Source organism: Dermacentor andersoni, chromosome 7 (assembly GCF_023375885.2).
Source record: "Dermacentor andersoni chromosome 7, qqDerAnde1_hic_scaffold, whole genome shotgun sequence".
NCBI lineage: Eukaryota > Metazoa > Arthropoda > Arachnida > Ixodida > Ixodidae > Dermacentor > Dermacentor andersoni.
The window spans coordinates 122151707-122162638 of NC_092820.1; the positions used below are offsets into that span (position 1 = coordinate 122151707).

Below are 10932 nucleotides of genomic sequence, written 5' to 3' on the forward strand. Positions count from 1 at the left end.
ATCTATTAAAGTGTTCTCGCGCAAGCGTCCAAGGCCCGCCAGAGCCGAGCCATGCTTAGTGACATATATGGAGATCGCCTCCCACTCTACAGATATGTGTGTTCGCCAGAAAGTGTCCCTATAGAGATGACAAATGAATATATACGTCTTTTTGGTTTGGCGCGTTTTCACTGCACCTGTTTTGGCCTGTTTTGTTTTGGCGCCTGTTTTGGCTGCGCGTCGACGCCCGTTTCGAGCACGAGTTGCGTGCAGCAAATGTCGTGGATCCAGAACGGGGAGCGTGTGGTGGTGGGTTCGCAGACTGCTTCCAGCTCGCGCCGTGCTTTCGACATTCCCGTGCTGCTTATCAGTTTTTCCGTCGCGGTTACACGAATGCCGGAACAGTTGGAACCAAGAAGAGGGATGCAGGCAAACAAATGTGCTGAGATAAAAGGGACCGTATCAACAGCGTCTAGAGTGTGTCCTGATGTCTTCGCACTGCGTCGAGTCTGCCTTGCCCCCGAAGCAGCAGCAGCAGAATCGCAAAACCTCGAGCGCGGCAGACGATTTCCGCGCTTGCTCTTATATGCTCGCGTTTCCGGCGTCTTCCGCAGTCGCCGTCTACATGTCTCCGGTTAAAAGAGTCGCTTTCCTTCCCTCTCCCCCTGCTGGCTTTCTCTCAAAACAAAAACGCCGCGTCGTCTGCTCTCTTTCTCGACAGCATAGCATACGAATTGGAAAGCATGCGGGCGGCTTCGCCGCCCTATTTATACGCGTATAAACAAATGCGCAGAGTGGTACGTTTGAAAACAAATCTGCATGCGCGTACACACGTATACGCAAGCGAAGCTGGACGCTTCATCGCATGGGCTTCAAGGCTACTGTCGCTGCTGCGACGGCTTGCGATGCACGCGGAATGCGTGCCTGGCTTTCCCGCTGCGTGCCATACTCTGCGCGGTTGTGTATATGTTTGCGCACTTCGGGTCTCATGTATATTGGATGAGGCGCTGTCCTCCGCTCCGCGATGCCTTTGTAGCGCACGCCCTAGGTGCGTGCCCCGTGTTTCACTGAAACTGCGCGACAGTGCGCGAGGTGGCGCCGCTATCGGCAAACCTGAACGGCCCGTTCGCCGTGCGCTGCTTGCAACCGTGGTGCCCCCTCCCACTTAAACGCGATAAAGAAAACAAAAAATGAATATTTTAGGAGTGTAGGTGGGACTACAGTTTGCCTCGGACAGAGTGACAGCCTCGTGAAAGACCGACATTTGAGTCGCGTGCTGCGATGGTAGAGGAGCATGCAACAACCTGCAGGCGCTTTTATGTTATCACTCTTTAAAGGGACACTAAAGAGAAAAATGATTTCTTATGCATCAGTAAATTACCTTTCTACGACGCCAAAAACACCACTCTTACCACGATAAGACGCTTGGCAAGCCAGAGAAAGCGCAAGAACGAAATACGGCTGGCGACGCCTTCTTGAAGTTCCCGCACCTGCTCGCTGTGACATCATGGATTCTGATGGCACCTTCTAGGGCCTATTTAATTTTTTAGCGTTACAGACTGACTACATTGTGTTCTAACGGAACCAAATATTAAACATGGCAAGTTTCGGGAACCTTTACTCAGCGAAGGCGGCCCAAAAGCGAAAACATACTTTGGAATCCCTGACGTCAGACTGACGTACAGGCATTGGAGTTTGGGCGCGAAATTCAAATACTGGTACTTCGACCTTCATTTTCTCACCTAATAATCAAACTTTTATCTTGAAATGACTGCCTGCAGGGTTATCAAACAAAGCTTTATTAGCCTAAACTGATTTATTCTTTCGCTTTAGGTCCCTTTAAAAATGCACATATACATCAAAATAAGACGACCGCCGACCGCCGAAAACGTGTTCGAAGCCTAATGGAAGCATTGTGAAGATTTCGTTCGATAGCCTTTCGTATCGACTGCTCGTACGGCTGATCGTGTGGTTTCTGTCGCGCATGTGCTTCTCGCGCTTCGCGGCATACAGTCGGCGCCAGAAGTTCACGGGGCGCGCCATGTGAAAGCTCCGAGCATGCATGAGAGCACAACCAGCAATTCGGAATTGTACGCTACAAAGGAATTGATGCGCAGGCAACACGCTCATGAAACCGCGCACACAGTCCTCTATATGTGTCCGCGCTCCAAAACACAGTTCCCGAGGGCTGTTATGTGAGAATGTGCGAGCGTAATTGCTCTGGCGCGTCTTTACAATGCCTCTTTGAGTTGAAAAGCGGTGTAAGGGGTGCTCGAATATTCGAAATTCTGGATACGAGTCGAGCGTTCCTTGCTATTCGATTAGTTTTCGACTCAATGATTCGCTGTTCCAATTGTCGGACATTCGTTTCTTGTTGAAATGTATGACACGCGACAAAAAAGGATGACGTCATGTTATTCAAATTATCGCTCGGCTAACGGCGACAACTCGGACGGTAAAAAAAAAAACCGAAAGCCCAGTGCTGCCATCGAGCGTACAGTATGCGGTAACAAACGTGCCAGCGCGCCTGGTCGTCTGTGCGTGTGTGTGTGTTCCAGTGCGACACTTTCCCCTTTCTAGCTCACGCGAGTCTCTATTGCACGCCGAGCATGGCCTCCGAGATCGGGCCCGTCAGGCCGCGAGTACAGACAATGACGAATACCTGGCTATATATATATATATACTGTAGTGAAGAGGAATGCCCGGTGCTTCAGCCGTTGTACAGCGCCAGTCGTCCGGGAGGCGCGAGCTCGAGGTTGCCTGAGAAGCTCGAGAAGCCGCCATCGCTGCCTGCTGCTGCTCTCCTGTCCTGTCCTTTGTTCGCATTAGAATTTGGGGGAGGTGCTGCGAGTTTCCCCCACCCTGGAATTACGCAGCCGAAATCTACCGTCCGTCGTGCCTAGCGACGCCAGCCAGACATCCCCACCCGCGTCCGACGACACCCCCACGAGCATGGCCACCGCTCCTGACACGGGCTCCCTGCTTTGCAAGATTAAGGAGTTCGTCCGTGCCGAGGTCGCTCGTCATCTTTCGCTGCTGTCCTCAGCAGCGCAACCACCCTCGCCTTTTGCCTGCCGACCTTCGCCAGGTCGTACAGCAGCAAGTTTGGGCAGCTCTGCCTCCTGCCCACGATACTACGTCGGTGCCACCTCCCGTTGCCTACGCCGAAGTGAATGCACCTGTCAGCTATGCCGAGGCTATCGCACGGCCACCACTTCAGCCTGCTGCGCTATTCCCATCACCCGTGCCACTGCGTCCCGCTCCTCACTTCGTTCAGCCGAGGTATATACCCGCACAGCAGTGGACAATGGCGCACTCCCGACAACCGGCCAATGTGTTTTGAGTGGGGGTCTACGTGGCCACATTGCGCAGTTTTGCCGTCGCCGTGCAACGTCCTACCGCCGTATAGCTTCCACTCCGGTCCATATGTTTCGCCGTACCCGTCGTTTCGTCCGCATCTCGGAACCACGACCAGATGCCGATTGGGGAGGGGAGGCAGTGTTTTACTCCGGCAGCAACTGCGTACCTTGCGCGGCGGCGCGCGCCCTATCTTCAAAGCGATCTGCAGACGGTTCATACCTGTGTGCGTGTCTGTATTCTCGCCGCTCACTTTGCGTTCCTGCTGTTAACAGCGCAAAATGTAGACAAGAGACGAGACAAGAAGACACCACAAGCACTGACTTTCAACAACGTTTATTTTGAAAGAAACACGGCTTCTTATAACCATTGCCCACACGTGTCGCAGTCACGTGATCGCACATCACGCGAAACGTGCACTTTTTCTTTCTTGCACTCAAGATAGTGGTTGCGCATGCAAAAGCTCAAGTGCTTTTTTTTTTTTTTTTGTCGGTAACAAGGACGGCGTGCTAACGCATTGGTCACGAAGTCTGGTAATCTCGGCTGCCTCAATTATCTCCCGGACCAGCTGGTCATTGTGTTTCTTCAGCACTTTACAGCGTCTGAATTCTGCGGCGCAACCTTTTGAGGGGCAATCCCTGACATGGATGCCTAGATTCCTGTTAGCCTGCTTGACGCTAAGTTTGTGTTCCTTTAGTCTTTCATTTGTGCATCTCGTAGTTTGCCCTATATACATTTTTTCCACATTTCAAAGGTATTGAATACACCACGGCTTCTGTGCACTCCACAAAACGATTCCGGTGATTTATCGCGCACCCTTGCTGGTTTATCGGCTCTTCAGCATTGACGCGTTGAAGCGATGACTTTGCGTTGAAGCGATGGACAGCACGAAGGTCACTTCGCTCGCCGCTGCTGCCGCGCTTGCTCACGTCAGCGTTTTGACAGCGAGTGTCCGCGGTCATCGAGTGTGATGTGCTCGTGTTTGCCTGTGCGCGCTGACACCATGCAAATTAACGTAATTAATAAGCTAATGTGTCCAAGTTTATACGGCCGATAAAAGTACTATCCTTACTTCATATAGCTGTCTCCTAATTTGCTATTACAATCGATACTTCGCCTTTCGAGCGAAACTGCGACCTTATTCTTCAGACAGTCGTGTATAAGTTTTCCAGGACGCTGATGGAAAGGCTAATAAATGCATAAATGAATGACCGTAACTTGAAAGCGGGTACCGCAGTTCAAACTTGGCATTGCGAACTTTTACATTTCACTCGTCAATTTCAGTTTTTGCGTCCAAATGACGATTGAATTTATCTGTTTGTTTTATTACACCGCGAGCATATGGTCCGTATAATTTTTTTTGCTCAAGGTGGCAGCCAGTGAGTCCTCCGAAAATAAAGCGCAGGCGTTACCTTCTTCCTCTTCGCGCTGTTTCAACTGCCGAACGTTGCTTTTTGTACATTTCCTTCTCCTTCATCATCTCCATCTTCTTTTCTCGCCGCCGCGCTCTCTCGGGGCGGCGCGGAGAAAGGAAAAGGCGCGAAAGAATCATAACGGCGCCGGGAGCGAAGCTGCGGCGTGGCCCGTTTTCTTTCTTTGGTTCGACGTCGGCTCGCGCGAGGCGCGGCTGCTGCCTCGTCCAATTTGCTTTGTGCCGCTGCCGCCGCTTCGACGGTGCGGATTTGCGGGCGACCGCGGAAGCGCGCGTACTAAGCGCGTATGCGCGCACTCATTTTTATTTATTCTGTAGGTTTTATCGAGTTCGCGAGGTGGTGGTCTCGCGCGCACCCCAGATGTTCCCGGAAGCGAGCAATCGAGCGTGCATGACCTTCTCTCGTATCTCTCTTCCTTTTCTCTCAACCATCCGCGCAAATAGAGTTTTCAGCATACACCGATATATACGCCGGGGTTTCAGAGCGAAGCTATTAAGAGGAAGCTTTAGCTCGGAGCTAATATCTTATCTTCATCCCCCCCCCCCCATCCTAAGTTCATGTATAGGCGCTCTCAATATGTGCGTTAACATTTACTTGCCTGATGCTTCGTTTTTGAATGTTTGCATTTATTTACCCTGTTATAACTACAGTAGACAACACGTGATTTGTCACGCGCAAGAGCAGCTTGCGAGAGCGACACTGGCAAGATAGTCGAAGGACAGTTCCCACGCGATGCTGGGCGCTGCCGATTTGCTCGTATCGAGCTCCGCTCGTCAGAGAAGAAGCGCCAGAAAGGGAACAAAGAGTTGCCACTCCGGGGGAGGCCGAGATAACGCGAAGGACTCGTGGACGTTTCCCGGAAGAAAGTCGCCACGAAATGGTGCCTGCCCTCTTAAACTCTTACACTCTTAAAACGGTTGCACCCTTTGGGGTGTATATTTGTCCCAGAACGATAATCGTCATCTGCCTTGCTTGCGTTTCCTTTCTTGAAAGCGCCGCCCCCGCTACTCTCCTGTCGGGAATGCTATGTCATGCTGATAACGCGCATGCCGTTCGTTACTGGGAAGTACCGGGCTCGCTGCGTTAAAGAAAGGAAATGCGGACAAGACAGATGACAGTGGGGCAAAAGGGTGTAATTTTGCTTAAGAGTGTACTGAGAAGCAGCAGAGAAGACCAGTTGAGAGTAAAAGATCTCTCCCATTCACCCGGCCAGACCCTCTCTCCTCCTCTGCGCCCGCTGGAACTTGGGGAAGGGGGGGGGGGGGGGGGGGCGTCGCCGGTCCGATATTCTGTCTGTGACAGTGTTGTACGTGCTTCTTGATTGGCTGTCGCCCTGGTGGGTTGTGACCTGTGTGTGATTGGCTACCGCCAGAAGAGAGGGTTTGAAAAGAAGTGTTATAATGACGGTGCAGAGCGAAACGAAGCTGCTCTTTGCCATGGAAACGAGGCGCATCCAGGCGCCCGTTGCTAACCATGCAGTTGACCTTTTTCTGATTTTCCTGTTTAACGATGCACATAAGTTTCGTTCGAGTGACAGTTAACCTGCTAGTTTTCGATTTCGCAACTTCCGAGCTTCTGATTTCTTCAACCCGAAGCTTCCGCCACGCTACCATATGGAGCCGGGTTCGAGATAACCTAGCCCCTCAACAACCCTTTTAATATCTAGGGTTGAGTTTACTTTTCAACCAATCCAGTGTGGCCAATCCCCCTCGTGGTTACGAGCCACGTTCTGAGGCAACAACAGCAACTTCGGTTTCGCGTATTGAAATGCACGTAAAACGCAAAAATGCTTTTCTGAAACAACCGCTTAAACGATCTGAGTGAAATTTGCCGCATTTGAAAGGAAAAAAAAGGTAAATTAAATTTTGATTTAGGGCTCAAATGTTGCCGGAAACTGGTAATGATAACAGGAAGCTTTAGCTCGGGCCCAACTCCAATGCCGTCCATTCAGTTACGCGTAAACGCAGAAATGGATTTCTGAGGTCACCACTGGCGCAATTTCAGTGATGTTTGCTGCATTTGAGAGAAATATATGAATTTAGTTAATGTTGGATGCAGTATTTTAATTTAGCGCCTGAATATTTTTGTAAAAAATTTCGTATATTGGCAAGTCCGGTAAAATCAGAAACATTGGGTTTACGAATTCGTAGCTTTGCAGCAAAAGCAAAGATCGCAGTTCTGTAAGTTGCATTCGTTACAGCATCTAAAGCGGATAAATTCGGGGTAATAATTTACAGCTTATGTGGATTTGTTACAATATTCGCACGAGTTTTGCAAAAGTCCTATCCACAATTAAATTAGTAGTAGATTTTGCAGGGTTGTACAATATGTTAAGTTTGTCCGCTTCAGATGTATCATAGGGCGAATTACACTCAATTGTGATATGGTTTTCCTCGCTGCGTAATTACACAGTTGTAAACGCCATAGTTTCGTTTTCTTCATATATTGCAATATTCAACAATTTTTATAAACGAAATAACGGTCTAAATCGAAAATACGCTTTCAACAGTCGCTATATTTAATTTTTTTTATTGTAACAAACCTCATCTAATTCGGCACAGTAGTTGCCGAGAAAACTTATTTCTACTTTGTCATGTCCATTTAGATATAGGAGGCCCCGAGTTAAAGCTTTGTGGGACAGCGTTGTCGTTATCAAATGTCAACCAAAGAAGAGCCTGCAACTGAACTTGAACCTCGAATTCTCTATTAAATGTTATTATATCTGGTCGAAAAGATTGTGTCAGTGTATACTGCCTTAATGCAACCGAATTTCAGGGCTGGAAACTGGGCTTGCGGAGTCCATCATTTCAGTTGCGTGACGTCATCGTCGTCGAGTAGTTGTCATAGCATAGTTGTCGCGGCATAGTTGTCAGGCCTCCTCTTCCTCATGCTCAACGTGCAGCGAAGGCCGCATGAAAATGCGGCGAAGAGAAAAAGACGAAACTCTGCCCACCATTTGGAATTCTTAAACATTTTATTTTCGTTCATTTCCTCCAGTTAGCTTTACCAATTTTAGTAGTTAATAAAGGTTGCCTAATTTGATCCAAATCTTGGCCAATCCCTCACAGTGGGTGTGCGCCATCGTATAAGGAATACCATACCATACCATACCATACCATACCATACCATACCATTTGGGATTCGAACTCGCGCTTGATGCTCCCGTCGCAATGCTCACGAAACCGGACGCTCATAGCCACTGCTATGCTTTATATCGCCTCTTCGGCGCCTGTTAACAGAGACACCCATTTCGGAGACCGCAATTAGATGAGATGCTGTGTCGCAGAAAAACACGGTCGACGTTGGCCTCTCAGTGAATTAAGAGTTGCGTGTAAATGAGTTCGAGAGCTGGTTGAATAACTGAAGTCTGCCGATTTGTTTTCTTGCTTACTTCGTCGTCGTCGTCGTTGTTGTGGTAGCAATAGTAGTCGCCAGTAGTAGTAGCAGCAGCAGCAGCAGTAGTAGTAGTAGTAGTAGTAGTAGTAGTAGTAGTAGTAGTAGTAGTAGTAGTAGTAGTAGTAGTAGTAGTAAAAGTAGTAGTATAGCAGTAGTAGTAGTAGTAGTAGTAGTAGTAGTAGTAGTAGTAGTAGTAGTAGTAGTAGTAGTAGTAGTAGTAAAAATTAGTTGTAGCAGAAGTAGTAGTTCTAGTAGTAGCTGTTCTTATCGTCGTAAACGGAGCCCGACGCAGGGTGACCTTCGAAGGAAAAGGAAGTTGGTCGTTCGGATGGACGGATGGATGTTATGGGCGTCCCCTTTGGAACGGGGCGGTGGGTTGCGCCACCAAGCTCTTGCTATTGTACTGCCTAATGTCCTACCTAGGTTAAACAAGAAAGAAAGGAAAAAGAAAACGCTACGAACTCCCACAACCAAATTTTTTGATCCCCTATTGCGAACTTTGCTTTTGCACGTCTCCGTTTCTTGTCGTTTCCCTATTTTTCTTCCACAAATCCTCCGATCGCCTCTCACTAATGCCTATTGCGGACATGTTTACTTTACCACTGCTCCCGCTGAACCCAAGGGCTTCAAGGAGGCCAGTGGTGCCTAAATCGACCGCTGGGCAGACGTCTTCACATTCCAGTGAAACATGCTGTTTTATTCACTGTTCTTCTGAAGCCGCCCCCCCTTTCGGGCATCGCGTCTCGTCTCGTATGTCGCGTGCGCCGGGTTGCCGGCGCGTGCGTACAGTCTTCTAGTACACTGTACGCGTGCGTCTTGTCGCACGCCCTGTCGGCTGCCCGCGCGCTCTCGTCCTTTCTCGTTTTTTTTTTTTTACCTGTCGCGCGCGCGCCGCCGCCGAGAAACCAGATCGCCCGAGGAGGTAACGAGACGCGCGCGTTGCACAGAGTGAGAGAGAGGGGAGAGAGAAAGGGAAAAGAAAGAAGGAGGAGGAAAGAGATATATGGCGTCCTCTCCGGGGACAACATTTCTCGACTCGACCTGCTGCTCGTTTTCGGACGTCTTTCCTGCGCTCTTTCTCGTTCGTTCGTTCCTTATTTGCTTCTTTGTGCTCACGCGTGCATCTCCTCTCCGTTGTTACGATACACCCACGGTCGCGAAAGACGGCGAGGGTATATATATACATATATATACTGCGCCTTTGGCTCTCCACCGTAATGGTATACGCTGTCGTGAGCGAAGTGGCAATCCTGTAGCGGTGCTTCCGTAAACTGTGCTCCCGGTCGCAGCATTCGCGGAGAGATGCGTACCCGCCACAGCGTTTCCCTCCTGCGTGCTCCTTTTGACTCGACCGAGAGAAAACGACCTGGCTACATTGGCCCGTGCGCTCGTCAGTCCGCCATGTTTGCTTGCTCGCGCTTCTTTGCCACCCCCTTCCTCCCTGCTGCTGCCTCCGTGTAATCGGTAGTTCCGGCTCCCAAGGATGCTCGGTTTGGTGGACGCAGAGTACACCCTAAACGCCCCTGTGTCGGAGCAAACGTTTGGGGACACCTACTCGTGGTATGCGTTTCGATTACTCGTTTTAGAGGGGCGCTCCGGTAGCGCTATGTACAAAAATTGCGCGAGGCAGCAACCGTAAAGCTTTCGTGAGAGCATGTAGGTGCATTCCAGTGACGACAGTGGAGCCAGGTTAGAGGTGCGCTATACCCGCTAATTCTAAAAAAAAAAGAAAATGTATGCCTTTACAAAGCTGTCACTGACAGCTTTGGGGCAACAACCGCAGGGCGCTCTAAAGCGACCGCACTGTAAAATAATTTACACCCTTAAAAGTAAAAAAAACATTCACACCCTTCCTCACTTTTAAGGGCGTAAATTATTTTACAGTGCGCTCGAATATATGTCATCGGTTTGATCGCTCACTACACTGGCGCATTCGATTGTTCGTTTCCGAGTGCTCCTGCGACTCTCTTCAAAGGTCACTTAACAACGTGACCGAGCTTGATCATGACGAAAGTGCGCTCCTGTGGTGTCAACAAATTTGGAATAATGCTACTGAAGTTATTTGTTCCCGTCATATGCAGCTTGACATCGCCGTTTTACACGACTTTCGATCAACGCGCACTCTTAAAGACCAGTCGAACGTGTCACGAAGTCGCCCGCTAACTATTAGTGGCTCCTACTCACTCCCACTAATTCTCGTTCATTCCGCCCGCTCTCGCGTCCACCATAGTATAGCCCACGGAACTTGCGACGACATGAACAGAAAGAGATAGACGCGTGACAAGAGCTTTCTCGCAACCGAAACCTTATTGCTTGGAAGCGAAACGTGGTACATATATAATGAACGACAACAAAAACAACAATTTTTTTTTATGCGTCACGCTCCCTCTTAGTTGGGATTGGCTTGCCGAGGGCAGTGGTCTAAGGTCATGCTCTCGCCTATAGTTTTTCTTTCCTCAATGGGCACAAAATATAAACAGTTCCTGTGGTCTTTCTTCTTTTTCTTTTGTACAATGTAAACCGACTTACACCGTTTAGTGTGTTTTCTGTCTATAGCTCACACCTTTGCGGGTATAAGGGCTTGAGTTATAGACCGACTTGACTCCCTAATGACTCTTGAGGCTGTGACTTCGTTTGCGGTGTACCTCTATATGGTTTCGCTCTATATGGTAAAACCTTAGCAGTTTCAGCCAGTCCGCATGAAATATACCGCACTTTACGGAATGCCGGAGACGGTGAATATCCGGTGGCAGCAACGGCGAACGTA

The 10932-nt window shown here is 49.3% G+C and overlaps 1 protein-coding gene across 1 annotated transcript in view; it reads left to right on the plus strand.

Moving 5' to 3' along the window:
* Window positions 1-10932, plus strand: part of Hers (Histone gene-specific Epigenetic Repressor in late S phase) — a 262505-nt gene that overhangs the window by 81370 nt on the left and 170203 nt on the right. The window lies entirely within an intron of this gene.